Source organism: Phalaenopsis equestris, unplaced genomic scaffold (assembly GCF_001263595.1).
Source record: "Phalaenopsis equestris unplaced genomic scaffold, ASM126359v1 Scaffold000117, whole genome shotgun sequence".
Lineage (NCBI taxonomy): Eukaryota > Viridiplantae > Streptophyta > Magnoliopsida > Asparagales > Orchidaceae > Phalaenopsis > Phalaenopsis equestris.
This window is the reverse complement of record NW_018164559.1, coordinates 71214-86426: the sequence shown is the minus strand read 5'-3', so window position 1 is coordinate 86426 and position 15213 is coordinate 71214.

The following is a 15213-nucleotide window of genomic DNA, read 5'->3' as shown; positions in this document are numbered from 1 at the left end:
TTTCAATCTGTGCCAATTTACTTTAAATATCATTGCAGTCTTAGGATCTTCAATATTAACAGCTCCATAGAGATAGACTTTTACAAATTTGAATGACCCTTTCTGCCTAGACTTTAGTTTTCCAGGAAATAATTTCAATCTTATATTGTATAATAAAACTTTCTGTCCATGTTCAAATTTATTCTTTATTATCTTACGATCATGTCATTCTTTCATTTTTTCTTATAAATCCTAGCATTATCATAAGATTAATTCATAATTTCTTCAAGCTCATTCAATTGCAGTAATCTCTTTTCACCGGCTTCTTTCAAATTGAAATTGAATTCCTTTATAGCCCAATAAGCTTTATGTTCCAATACTACAGTCAAGTACTACAGTCAAGTGAGAAGTCTTTTCAAAAATTAATCTATAAGGGGACATTCTTATAGGTGTCTTATAAGCTGTCCTATATGCCCATAATGATGTATCTAGTCTAGTAGACCAATCCATTTTATTAGGACTTACACTTTCTTCCAAAACTCTCTTAATTTCACGATTAGATACTTCTGCCAAACCACTTGTTTAGGGATGATAAGCGGTTACAATTTTATGCATTATATTATATTTTTCTACCAATCTTGCAATTGTTGCATTTCTAAAATGAGATCCTCCATCGATAATGATTACTCTTGACATTCTATATCTTATAAAAATATTTTTAATTAAAAATTTTGAAACACTCCGAGCATCACATCGAGGTAAAGCAATTGCTTCAATCCATTTTGAAACATAATCCACTCCCCTTGCAATATATATATATATTAACACTCCTCTATATAGAATAAGTCAATAAAATCCAGATTGCAAAATTTTATGAACAGTTCTATCATTTCCAAAATGACCTCCAAATTCAAAATCATGACATTTTTAGATAATTTCATGAATTTCTTTGTAAGACACACATCATCTCATTACTAAATTTTTGCATTATTTATATAAATAGGGGTCATTCCAAAAATAAGATTTTACATCATGAATGAATTTCTTTTCCTGTTGTTTCGTTAGTCCATATGGTAAAATACCACTAACAATATAATTTACAATATCAACATACCAAGATATTTCCCTTCCTTTTACAGCATAAAGTTGTTCATCAAGAAAAGTTTCATTAATTTATTTTTCTATGTTAAATATTTCTTCACGTTCTAGCCTAGATAGATGATCAACAGTTTGATTATCAGTCCATTTTCTATTGACTATTACAAAATCAAACTCTTACATCAGAAGTACACGTCTAATTAATCTTGGTTTTACATCCTTCTTTTGCATCAAATATTTAATAGTCGAATGGTCAGTATGCACAACACATTTAACTCTAATCAGATATGATCTAAACTTATCAAAAGCATATACTATAGCTCTCTTTCAGTGGTGTTGTAGTTAATTTGAGCATCATTAAGAGTCTTACTAGCATAATATACAACTTTAAAAATCCTATAATATTCTCCGTCCTAAAACAGCTCCAATTGCATAATCGCTAGCATCACACGTTAATTCAAAAGGTTTCTCTCAATCAGGTGAAATAATTATAGAAGTAGTAATCAATTTTGCCCTTAAATTTTCAAAGGATTTAAGGCAATCTTGGTTAACATCAAATTTTGTATCTTTTTCTAGAAGTTGACATAAAGGCTTAATAATTTTTGAAAAATCTTTAATATATCGCCTGTAAAATACAACATCTCCTAAAAAGCTTCTAACTCCCCTTACATTAGTAGGTTGAGGTAAGTTTGATATAACCTAAATTTTTGCATGAACTACTTCCATGCCACATTCTGAAATTTTATGTCCAAGCATAATTCCTCCTGCAACCATAAATTGAAATTTTTCCCAATTCAATACGAGATTAGTCTTTTCACATCATTCAAGAACTTTCTATTAATGATTTAGACATATTTCAAAAGAAGTTCCAAATACAGAAAAATTGTCAATCATTTTTTCAATTAAATCACTGAAAATTGACATCATACATCTTTGAAACGTTGTAGGTGCATTATATAATCCAATGGCATTCACCAAAAAGCAAAAGTTCCATAAGGACTAGTAAATGTTGTTTTCTCCTGATCCTCTCAAGCAATAGGTATTTGATGATCAATGGTATATCCATCTAGAAAACAAAAATATATGTGCCCAACCAGCCAATCCAACATCTGGTCCGAAAGGATAAAAGGAAAATGATACTTCCTGGTAGTAGAATTTAATTTTCTATAATCTATGCAGATTCGCCATCCAGTGACTTGTCTTGTTGGTATTAATTCATTGTTTTCATTTGTCACTACAGTCACTCTTCCTTTCTTTGGAGCACAGTGAATTGGACTTGCCCAAGCACTGTTAGAAATAAAATATATTATTCCAACATCTAACCATTTTAAAATTTATTTCTTAATTTTCATCATAGGATTTAATCTCCTTTGAGTATCAACTCTTGGTTCATGTTGATCTTCCAATAAAATTATATACATACAAATCGAAGGATTGATTCCTTTAATATCAGCTAATGTCCATCCAAAGGCTTTCTTGTATCTTCTCAAAGTTTCTAACAATTGTTGTTCTTACTTATCAATTAATTATAAGGATATTATAACAAGTAATGTAAATAAATCTCCTAAAAATACATACTTCAAATGTGTAGGAAGTGTTTTTAGTTCTAGTTCAGGAGATTTTTCCATAGATAAAATCAAATTCTTATTACTTTCTGTAGGATCTAACATTTCAAATTTTTTCTGAACATAATAATCCAGTTCTTCTTTACTCCCTTCCACAGATTCATCTTCAATTTTATCCTCATCTTGATATTGATATTCCAAATATTCCTTTTCAAATTCTTTTTCAAATGTCTTCTTGAAATATTCATGGTTAAATATTCATTGATATCCATTCTGAAGCATTCAATCTCTTGCTCTTTTGCAAGGTATCTCATTGAATTTTGATCACTAACTCTCATAGTTTGATCACTAACTCTCATAGTTAGTTCTTCTTTCTACACATCTATCAACGCTCTTCCATTGGCAAGGAATTTTCTTCTTAAAATGATAGAAATTTCTTTATCTTCCTCCATATCTAATATAATAAAATCCACAGGAAAGATAAATTTATCAACTTTTACCAAAACATCTTCTATAACTCTTTTAGGATAGGTAATCGAACGATAAGCTAACTTAAGAGTTACAGTTGTAGATGAAATAAATCTTAAACCAACCTTCTAAAAATTGATGACATCATATGATTAATACTGGCTCCTAAATCCCATAAAGTTTTTCCAAAAAATCTTTCGCCAATAGCACAAGGAATTGTAAAACTTCCAAGATCTTTAGGTTTTTCAGGAAGTTTTTTTTAAATTATAGTGCTACACTCTTCTTTGAGTGCAACAGTCTCACAATCTACAAACTTTATTTTCTTATTAAGTATATCCTTCATGAACTTCACATAGCCTGACATTTATTGACATTTATTCCAAAGCGGAATGTTTATCGTTAATTTCCTCAATATTTCTTAAAATTTTGAAAATTGGTTATCTCTATTTTTTGCTTCAATCTTTGAGAAAAATTTTTTGCTTCTCTATTTTTTGCTTCAATCTTTGAGAAAATGGATGTGGAGATTTTTCTACAGTGATTTTAGTTTAATAAGACATTCTGACTCAAAATGAAAATCTTCATCACATTTTTCATTTTCCATTTCATCTTTTTCAACTTCAACTTTCACTTCTTTTTTTAACTTTGTTTTCTAATTCTTTTCCACTCCTCAGTTGAATAGCCTTAATTTTCTCTTTGTTCGGATCTTTAGGATTTACTTCTACATGATTTACTTCAACATTCATAGGTAACGTTCCTGAAGGTCTATTGTTAAGTACAATAGCAATACATCTCAATTGATTTTTCATGTTTCTGATTGCAGCTCCTTGAATTTGTAATTGACTTCCCATTTGCAATATCAATTCTTTCATTAATATTTTTTTCTCCTTACTCTACAAATTTTTCAAACCTAGAGGGTAATAAGGTTTATAACTTGGATTTCCTTGATTATTGGAGTTTCCTAATGGGTTCGCAGTGTTGTTTCCCTATTGCAGATTTGCGGCATTAGAATTATTGTTACTCCAACTAAAATTTGGATGATTTTTCTAACCAAGATTATAATAATTGACCTGGGATTATTAAAACATTTATTTATTGCATTTAAGGTCTCATAAGAAGATTAAGATTCTATCATTTGTCCCAATGAGTTTTCCTCAAGCACAAGTGATGTCTGAGAATAATTCATTCCATATTGATTTATCATCTTTGATATAACAACTATTTGTGCAGCTAACGTAGATATTGCATCAGAATCATGAATAATAACTACTCTTTTGTATTTACCCTTTCAGAGGGCCATTGAAAATTTAGAATCATGAATAATAACTACTCTTTTGGATTTACTCTTTCAGAGGGTCATTGAAAATTATTAGTAGTCATCTCTTTAAATAAAGAATATGCTTCATCGAATGATTTTGACATTAATAATCCACTAACAACAGTGTCAATTATCAATCTAAGAGATCCAACAATTCCATTATAAAAGTTTGAATTATTAACCAATCTGACCGCATGGTGTGGACACTTTCTAAGGATATCTTTAAATCTCTCTCAGGCTTCATAAATTGATTCCCCTTCAAACTGACAAAAAGATGTAATATAATTTCTAAACTTAGCAATTTTTGAAGGTGGGAAATATTTAGATAAAAAATTTTGTGATAAATCTCCTCAAGTTGTAATAGATCCAAGTGCAAACAAGTTTAACCACATCTTAGTTTTATCCCTTAGTGAAAAAGGAAAAAGTCTAAGTCTGAGGGCATCATTCGACACTCGGGCATCATTCGACACTCTCGACACTCCATCATATTTAAAAGTACCACACAATTCTAGAAAACTAGCAAGGTGTAAATTAGGATCTTCAGTTGGTGTTCCCCCAAACTGATGGTTTTGAATCATTTAGATAATATCAGGTTTAAGCTCATATGAATTGGCAGCTACAAAAGAGGTTTGTATACTCAAATGAATTTCATCTGCTGTAGAATTAACATAATCTCTTAAAAGTCTATGGTGATGTTCATTTTCATTTCCAACATTACTTAAATTGCAAGTTATTTTGCTAATATGATCTATCTCATTTTTTTTTGTTTTCAAAATTTTCTAATATTTCTTTCTAACTCAGAATCGTATGGTACTAAATTTTCAGATCTTACACTATGCATAAACAAACACAACAAATAATTTAAAATAAGAAAATACGCTAAATAAGAAAATATTCAAACTAAACTACAAACACTTTTTTTAGTTTTAAAAATAAAAATACTATAATTTATAAAATAACTTACTAATAATTTCTGTTACTTCCCTGATAACGGCGCCAAAAGTTTTGATGTTGGTGGATTTAGTGTATTAATTTTTCAAATATTTTTTAATATTACAAAATACACACGACATATACAATAGCAAATATACAAATTAATCTGAACAAAAATAACTTCAGTTAAAATAGTTTTATCTTTTAAAAATCTTTAAACTGTCAAATCCCCTTTAAAAATAACTTAAGTATATGTATCGCTTAAGTAATAAATGACTCTAATGAAGTTCTAGATATCAATTCTATAGAGAAATTGGAAATGCCTATAAGTAAATTTTTAAGATTATAATGTAAAGTACAATTTTTTAAAACTTCAAAAAGTAAAGTGTAAAATTTGAATATTAAGTAATAATTGAATGCTAATTAAAATATAGTTGAAAGACAAAGTTAACTAAACTAAATGCTAATCTTTCAAAAGTAAACTTACGAAAACTGTAAACTTACGAAAACTAACAAATAAAATTACTAATATTAAAACTAAGATGTTGCGTTGAAAAGTTCAAATTTAAGAAAGCATCCTTCCCCTCTACAATGAGTAAAAATTAAAATCATTTAAAAATATCATTTGAAAAAATATATATAAAAATTGTTTTCTGTCAAATAAGAGCAATCTTATTTTTTACCCTCTTCCGAGTGATGTATAAAGAACATTGATTAATCCAGTTTGGTCTCTAATTTCCTGGTTGGGCTGGGAGGATACCGGCTGCCACTCCAGAGCTCCCACTACTCCCTCACCTGAGGGCCAACAATCTCGCATCAGTTTCCAATCAAATGAACCAAATTGGGGATTTTAATTTGTCACCTTAAAATCTCCAATTTTGCATCCAACAAAGTATATTTCTCTATTTATTTGCACTCAAATCCATGGATGAAATACTCTCCCATGAAATTAAATGTGGCTCCCCATGCTATAGAAATCATAGCCATTTTGAAACATATGTTTCTCAACACATTTTAACATTTTAATTGGTCAGATCAAAAAGTAAATGAAGATCGAAGTTCAAATCATCATAAATTATTGACATTAAAAATCATATAAAATAAAATCAATTCTTCACAAAACCATATCTCAAATTAGGGAGAAGGATAAAGAAGACTACTCAAAATTCATGAAAATGATACAATAAAATATGGATTTCATATCTATAAATAAGTTTACAAAACAAAAGAAATAAAAGACACAACGTATCTCACAATCTTTACCAGGAAAATTCTTTACCAAGAAAATCCATAAAAGTTCTGTCCAAGCCTTTCTCTCTTTACAAGCACTCTCAATTCTCTCTTAGAAGTGTAATGAAGAAGAAATCTCTCACATTCCCTCTCTTCTTACAATCCTTGAAGAAAATCTCCAAGACATTGACTTTCTCTCTCTATCTATCTCTTCTTGCCACCCCTCTTTACACGCCCTCCAACTCTCATCAAGCCATAGACTTCCCTCTTTTTTATAAAAGGCTGGCAAAATTCCCTCCAAAATTTTATCCAAAAGTCATCTCTTTTGAATTCAAAAGACATGTCCATTGATCCAAGAGACATATCCCTTCATAAAAGAACATTCCAAAGTGTCTAGATGCATTGAATCACTCCAAAGGATGTTTAGAATAAGTATCCCTTTGAAATTTTGCGCAAAATTTATCTCGAACCCCCTTAATCAGTAAAAAGTTGCCTCTAGCGCATCTTGCGCCAGCTCTCTGTCAAATGGTACATCATGTGCCAATCTGGGGCATCTTGAGCCAGTTGGTGAAGATCGCGCTGTTATGGGTTTTGGCGCATCTTGCGCTAATCTGGCATATCTTGCGCCAGTTTCCCAAAATTCGCAGTTTTGGCTCTAAATTTTGTCCTTTTTGCTACTTTTGCTCAAAATACCAAAAAATTATATACCTGCAACAAAATATGAAAATATTTTTTCTTTAAAGTTCAATATCACCAAAAATAAACATAAAAAAATTTATATACCTGCAACAAAATATGAAAATATTTTTTTTTAAAGTGTAATATCACAAAAAATAAACATAAAATGTATATTTAAAACAACATATTGTGTATCGACGGACGTCGCTCTGGATTTACTTTACATGTTATTAGGGTGTGCTAACTTTGTTTTATAGGGATGGACAGTTAAAAGTTGAAAAGAAAGATGAACCTAAACTAAACATAAATCTATAGGATAAACTGGAATCTTTAAGAATCTACTACCCTTAGGATAAAATGTTGAAGTTTCTTCCATAACAACAATATTCAAACCTTTCAAGAATAGATATTAACCTTAATCAAGGGTTTTCTTAAGTAGTTATGACTACTTAAGTTGTATTTAACTATAAGGGTTTATCCTTGAACCCCAAAATAGGTGACATCATCTAAAATCACTAGTTAAGGGGGTGCTTGTCAAGAGGTTCTCTTCATAGAGATGTTGTCAAAGCATCTTAAAATTGATTGTACTTTAGTCAAGCACTTTGGAACCCTCTCTAAAAAGTTTACCTTCTAAAATTATTTTCCTCTATATTCTTCTTTTGTTTGACTCTATTTTTGTCCTCCTTCCTCCATGAGTTCTCACTTCTCAAGATCATTGACAGGATCTGAAGTAGAGAAGCATTAGGGGAAAAGGACAACATAATGGAATTCAAGCTGGTAACTCCATAACAATAATGATATTAAGCAAATGATAAAATGAAGACCGATGGCGCTACATTTGGCAACACTAGTGAGATTCACTGAAAGAGGTGAAACCTAGGGAACTTTGTTTAAAAGAAGAGAAGGAATACAAACAAAACACATGCAATAGAATTATAATTCTAGATAAAAAAGGCTATAATCTAAACCACTTAATCATAGTTAAAACTATGCATGATCCATCTCAATGAATGTAAGATAAGAAGAGTCATTATTTTATTAGGAGTAGTAGGTCTTACAACTTGATTATAAATCAAGTTGTCTAAGTATGACTGGTATGCATAATTTCCTAAGACTAATGAGAATATATTTTTATAATTTAAAATTTAAATATTTGTTTATGGCTCACAACACATATATTTTACTATTTTATGAATTTTAGTGTCGAGTGATCAGAGCAAGTTGTGTAGTATGTTATGCAAGTGCTTCATGATGAATGTTTAGAAGATTTTTTAATAAGGCAAAATGAAATGCAAAGGCAGACTCACTCCACAAGGTGGTGGTCCTCACATGATAGACTATACACAATTTTCCTGTAATAAGTGAGGGCCTGGAAAATAACGAGTATGAGCAATAAGATTATGCACATGCCTATGATGATGTTTTTGTCTCTATTTCTAAATTGCAAATAAGTTTTTACTCATTTTTATTTAATATAAAATTGTTTTTTTATATGTTAGATGTTTCTAAAGTTATGAATTTAATATTTTGCGTAAATTTTAGTTTTAGTTTTGAGTTTCATTTAATTGTTAGAAGTTTAGGTTAGAGTTATTAGGTTTGGATACTGCATTGATTTGAAAATATTAAAAGTAACTATTTGATCATTGACGCACATAGTTAATTCCCTTTTCTACACATTTATCATTGCTCTTCCTGTAGCTAGGAATGGTCTCCCCAAAATGATAGGTATCTCTTTATCTTGCTCCATATCTAGCACAATGAAGTCAAGGGGAAAGATAAATTGATCCACCTTCAGCAAAACCTCTTCTGTAACTCCCTTAGGATATGTTATTGAACGATCTGCTAACTGCAGAGTTACAATATTAGGAGATATTTCTTCTAATCCCAATCTCTTAAATATTAATAATGGCATAAGGTTAATGCTTGTACCTAAATCACATAAAGCTTTCTCATAAAATTTGTCTCCTATTGCACATGAAATTATGAAGCTACCAAGATCGTTAAGCTTCTCAGGAAGCTTTTTTTGAATTATAGCACAACACTCGTCACTAAGTGCAACAATCTCTTTATCTTTGATTTTCTTTTTCCTGTTAAGAATATCCTTCATAAACTTCACATAGCTTGGCATTTGTTCTAAGACTTTAGCAAATAAAATATTAATTGTAAGCTTCTTAAGGATTTTCATAAAATTTGAAAAGATTGTATCCAACTTTTGTTGACGAAGTCTCTGAGGAAATGGAAGTGGTGATTATTCTAAGTCAATTATAAGTGGAGAAATATGTCTCTCTAAACCTTTCAGAGCGTCCTCTTCAGGCTCTTCAATTTCTTTTCTCTCTACTTTAACCTCTTTTCGAACTCTACCATCCAACTCTCTTCTGCTTCTAAGTTGAATGACTTTTACTTGCTCTATGTTTTGGTCTTTAAATAATTAATAGTCCTTAATGTGCCCACCAAAAAATTTAGGCAAAAGGCACAAACAAAGCACCAACATAAAATATGGGCAGGCTTATCGAGTAAAAACTTAAACAAAATAAATACAACTAATGGGTACCAATAGTCCTAGACCTATGACAAAATCTTCGATTAACATCACTTGAAATAATATTAATGGGTTAGTTGAGGTTCAACCTTTTGCTTTCGTGTTCTTTCTTCTTTGGATATTCCAGATGTTGATATTCGATCGACCACAACACACGCTAACTCTAGAAAAGAGCATGACTAAAGAAAAAATTTGAAGTTACTATGACAACCTAATTTTTAACTGTAGCAGCATTGCAAAATAAAGTTAGCATATTCTAAGCTTACAATGACATCCTAGAAAGATGCAAAAAAAACCCTCCACAACCTATACAAAAAAGTAATCTACTCATCATAACAAGCGTCTAACGAGCAAACAAAACAAATAAAATCATAAAGCACAACCTATCTAATCCTATGAAATCTAAATGGTTAGTGTATTTTGATGTCTAAAGATGAGCGAATGTGAAGTTGGAAGATTAATCAAAATTTAGTTAAAATGACCACAGTTAAGATGCACATGACTTTCCATCATCTTGGGGTCATTAATGTTTTCGACCTACTTAGTCAAGAATGTTAGTTAACCTAATATGATCAGAAGATTCTTGTCAGAAACTATGAGTTTCGTCATTCAATAAACCTTCATAGACCTAGGTTAAATTATTATTATTTGAGTTTTGTTCAATTTTGTTTGTTCATTAGAAGTTAATTTACATGTTAATGTCCTTCAGATTTTTATGAATTTTAGGTATGTGACCTCTATTTTAATTTGAATTTTTTAACAGAATTTACTTTTTGATCAATTTGTTTTTTAACAGGATTTTCTTTATGACACTCTGGTCAAGATCCCATGATTCTATCGTCTCAAGGTTGTTAGTGTATGTGGTTTACTTTGTTACAAATAACTGCAGGGTTCCTTGCTAGCAACATTTAGTTACCTCATCCAATGATACCTCACAAATCAATATTTACATAATTAAGTTCAAGTTTAAGTTTTAGTAAATTTTAATATAAATTGTATTATTTTAATGACATAAATTTTATTGATCATAATTTTCTTTTACTTGTGTTTAACATGTAAGGATTCATTATGTTGGTTTGATTTTTTTTATTATTTTATTGATTTGATTCTTGTATATCTTGATTCCTTCTTTTTACTTGATTCATTAGTGAAGGTTTCATTTGATTGGGAGCTTTCTTGATGAAGTTATTAAGTTTTGAGTTAATAAGGGGTATATTTTTAAATTTATGTTCTTGATTGAAACTACCTCTTCTCAAGTTAGAAGTTGTTCTATTATGTATTAATATTAGTTAATAAATACTTTGAAGAAATCAATTAATAATTTCAATCCTTTAATATCTTTGTTTGTTAAATTTGAAAATGAGAAGGGTACGTTCGTAGTCTTGGGAGAGTTATGAACATGCCTCCATTCACTTTCAAACATATGAGTTTTAAGGTTTAATCACTACTTAACTTCCTCTTAATGATTCTAAGTTTAAGTTTTAAGTTTATGTGCTTTACTTTCAAATATTCTTGGGGGTAGATTCGTAATTTTCCAATTTTTTGTTGAAATTTAGTGAGTTTAACCTGTTAGTTCTAGCAATTTCTCTTAACATGTTTTAACTAGTGGATTAATTAATTTTGTTTTGTGATTCATATTAATTAATATCATCAATTTTTATAAAATTAATTCTTTTATATTTTACATATTTACAGTTTTACCCTTACATATGTTTTTAATGGTTTAACTTAGGGTTTGACTTTATCATTTCATTTAATGAGTTTATGAATTAATTTGGGGTTTTAACCTTTTGTTTTGTCGCTTAAGTTTGAACATAAAGGGTTAGGGGTGCAATTTTATATTTTTACAAATTTACCCTCCCCTAAGTTTAAGTACCTTTTAGTTTTTAAGGGATGAAATGAGCTCTTTGTTTTAATTATCTTTTCACTTTTCAATTAAGTTTATAATAATCTTTTTTTTTTACATTTTATATATTATTGTTATTATGTGCTGGGTACCCCGACCTGTTGGTTGGCATCCACGATATAAATACCCCTCAGGTCGATGTTTCAAATCTCGTCTGGCACAATTGGCCTTATGGAGGTGATACTCAAATTGTTAGGTACATTATGGGTGGCTGGATGCTCGTATAATAGCCTCTAGCCATTCCTTAAAAAAATTTATATATTATTGTTATTATTATTATTATCATCATTTCTTTCTTAGCATCTTTTATTTTTCTTAATTAACTACAAGTTTTATGAGAGTTATAATTTTTTTATTAATGATTATTAATATTGGCTTGGATTTTGGTAGGATTTGGGCTTGATTTTAGAAAGGGAATTTTGGAAGTCATTTTGGTGGAGATTTGGTGGAATTTTAGGGGAGTTTGGGATGAAAATTTTGATGGGTTTTTGTGTGAAAAAGATTATATATTTTTGTTATATTTTGGAAAGTTATATTTTCTTTTTTTTAGAGTTATATTTTGTTTATTTTAAAGCCTACAATATATTCTATTTAATTTTTTTTTTTGTAGATTTACAAAAACACCACACGATTCATATATATCTTCTTAATTAACATTTAAATATTCAAAAGATATTCAATTTTTATTTTCTTTATTACCCCAATATTTTAATATCGCTTATAATATTTAAAATTTTAATTTCACATATAAAGCACTTGAAACTTGTTTTTAAAATACTTAAAATTTAAAAATCACAAAAATACAACACACATATTTAAAACTCATTTTCTCACACAAAACACTTAATTTTTTTTAAAAAATATCATTCATAAAAACTTATTCCTAATATACAAAATAAAAATTTATTTTCATATACAATATATTTAATTTTTAAAGATAATATTAAAAATTTATTTTATTTATTTTTTACTTACACAAGTATTTAAATAATTTTATTTCACATGCAAAATATTTAGTTTGAAAGTATAACAAATAGAAATTATTTTCAAATATAAAACATTTAAAAATTTATTTTTTCATGTTAAAATATTTAAATTTTAAATATAACACATAAAAATATTTTCTACATGCAAAGCATTTAAAATTTATTTTTGTTCATGCAAATATATTTAAATTTTTAAGTATAACACATATACATTATCATATTTAAGTTATAAATATCACATATACATTATTTATATTTTTTTCGACATATCTAACGTTTTAAAGTTTATTTTTTTTATGCAAAAATAATTTAATCTTAAATATATCAATTAATTTTTTTCTCCACATATCAAACACTTAATAGTTTTATTTTTATATGCAGAAATAATTATTTTATCAAATATAATACATAAGAAAATTATTTTTCACAATCAAACATTTAAAAATTTATTTTTTACTGGAAAAAAATATTTAATATTTAAACATAACACATACAACTTACAAAAAACATAGATTTTCTTAAAGCTTAAATTTTATGGAAATAAAACTTACATTATATGTATTATGAAAATATTAAAGTCAAATCTCATATTAAAGTCAAAACTTATATTATATATATTAAAGTGAAACTTAATATTAAAGTCAAAACTTATATTATATATATTATAAAACTTATGGAAATAACTTAAATCTTATATGTATTATGGAAATATTAAAGTCCTAATGACATGGCATGTAAATATGTCAGGTCCAAATGTCATGTGTGTGAATACTAAAGTTTATAGTCCTAAGGTATCAAACATATAAATACATAAGATTTGAGAGCTAGGTGTGCAAATAAAATACTCAAAGTTTAGGATTTGAACAAGTAAATACATGAGATTTGAGTTATTTACATGTAGTAATACAAGATCCAATTGGCTTGCATGTAAATGCATGAGATTAAGTGGCATGGACATAAATTCACAAGGATTTGTGCGGCATGCATGTAAAACATTATAGTTTGGGTGGCGTGCATACAAAACATAGAATTGGGATAATAGACATGTGAATATATTAGAAAATGGTATACGTGTAGATTTCAATTTTTTTTTGGTGTTAGATTTGTACCGTAAGAATAGTGTGACATGCATGTAAATTTCTATTTTAACAAGAATTTAGGTGTTAGATGTGTGAATGCATGACAGTAAGTTGGTATGTATGTATATACGTAAAGATAAGGTGGTATGAGTTTACCTTGGAGGAGAGAGCAGCTCACGTTTGTAGGAAAAAATATTAGGTGCGGTGTGCGGTAGGTGCGGAGTGGTGATTGTTGTGAAAAAAAAGCTCTCCCTGTATCCGCATCTTGTCTGCAACATACATAATATTTCCTTCGTTTGGAGATGAGGGGAGAATGGTTGTTGCCTTATTTTGGTTGAATTTTGCTTTTGCCAATAGCAATAGAGGGAGAGGGTTTGGGAGAGAGAACTAGAGATAGGGAGAGCTACTCCCTGTATCTGCATCTTGTCTGCAACATACGTAATATTTCCTTCGTTTGGAGATGAGGGGAGAATGATTGTTGCCTTATTTTGGTTGAATTTTGTTTTTGCCAATACCAATAGAGAGAAAGGGTTTGGGAGAGAGAACTAGAGATAGGGAGAGCTTTGGAGAGAGGAGACGTTTGGAGAGAGGAGACGTGTCACGATTTTTTTTTTTTTTTTTTTTTTTTTTTTGGAAGAGGAAGTGGATTATGGAGCAAATGAGCTGGGAAGAGGGAGTGAGAATTGGTCATGGTCATGAGCTTAAATTTTTGGTCACCTGAATGCATGAGCTGGGAAGAGGGAGTGAGAATTGGTCATGGCCATTTTGGGCATGGTCATGAGCTTAAATTTTTGGTCACCTGAATGCCTTGGGTTGGACTTGACTCATCTTAGGATGTGGTGGTTTTGGATGTGATTTTTCATGGGGTTGGTTTTGGGCTTGGATTTGGCTTGAGGCTTGACATGACTTACATGAGCTTTGAGGTAGCTTTGGAATGAGAAGTTTGATGGCTAAGTGGCATGGTATTGGACTTTAGTGGAAATTTGGCTTGTCATGAGCCAATGCTTGGCATGGATGAGGTGTTGAGTGTTTTGAGATTGATTTGGGCTTTTGAATTTAGTGGACTTTAAATTTGGGTTAGAGATTTGGGCTTGGTTATGAGTTGGATATGTGCTAAGATGACATTAGTTTGGGCTAGGATTGGTGGATTTTAATGTGAAATGTGAGGTGTTTATTTTGTTTTGGATTTTAAGTAAGTTTTAGGTTTTTATTTTTCTTTAATATTGAAATTATTAATTAACTTTTGATTTTGATGTATTCAATATCATAATTTTAGTGAATTTTGGTTTTAATTAATTTAGATTTACTATTTATTTTTTTTTATTTTGATTATTTCAATTATTATAATTTTATTGGATTTTGGTTTTTTGTTGAAATCAATCATGTTGTTGTAAATATTTGAATTTTGATCTTAGTATGATTTATGGGTGAATATAT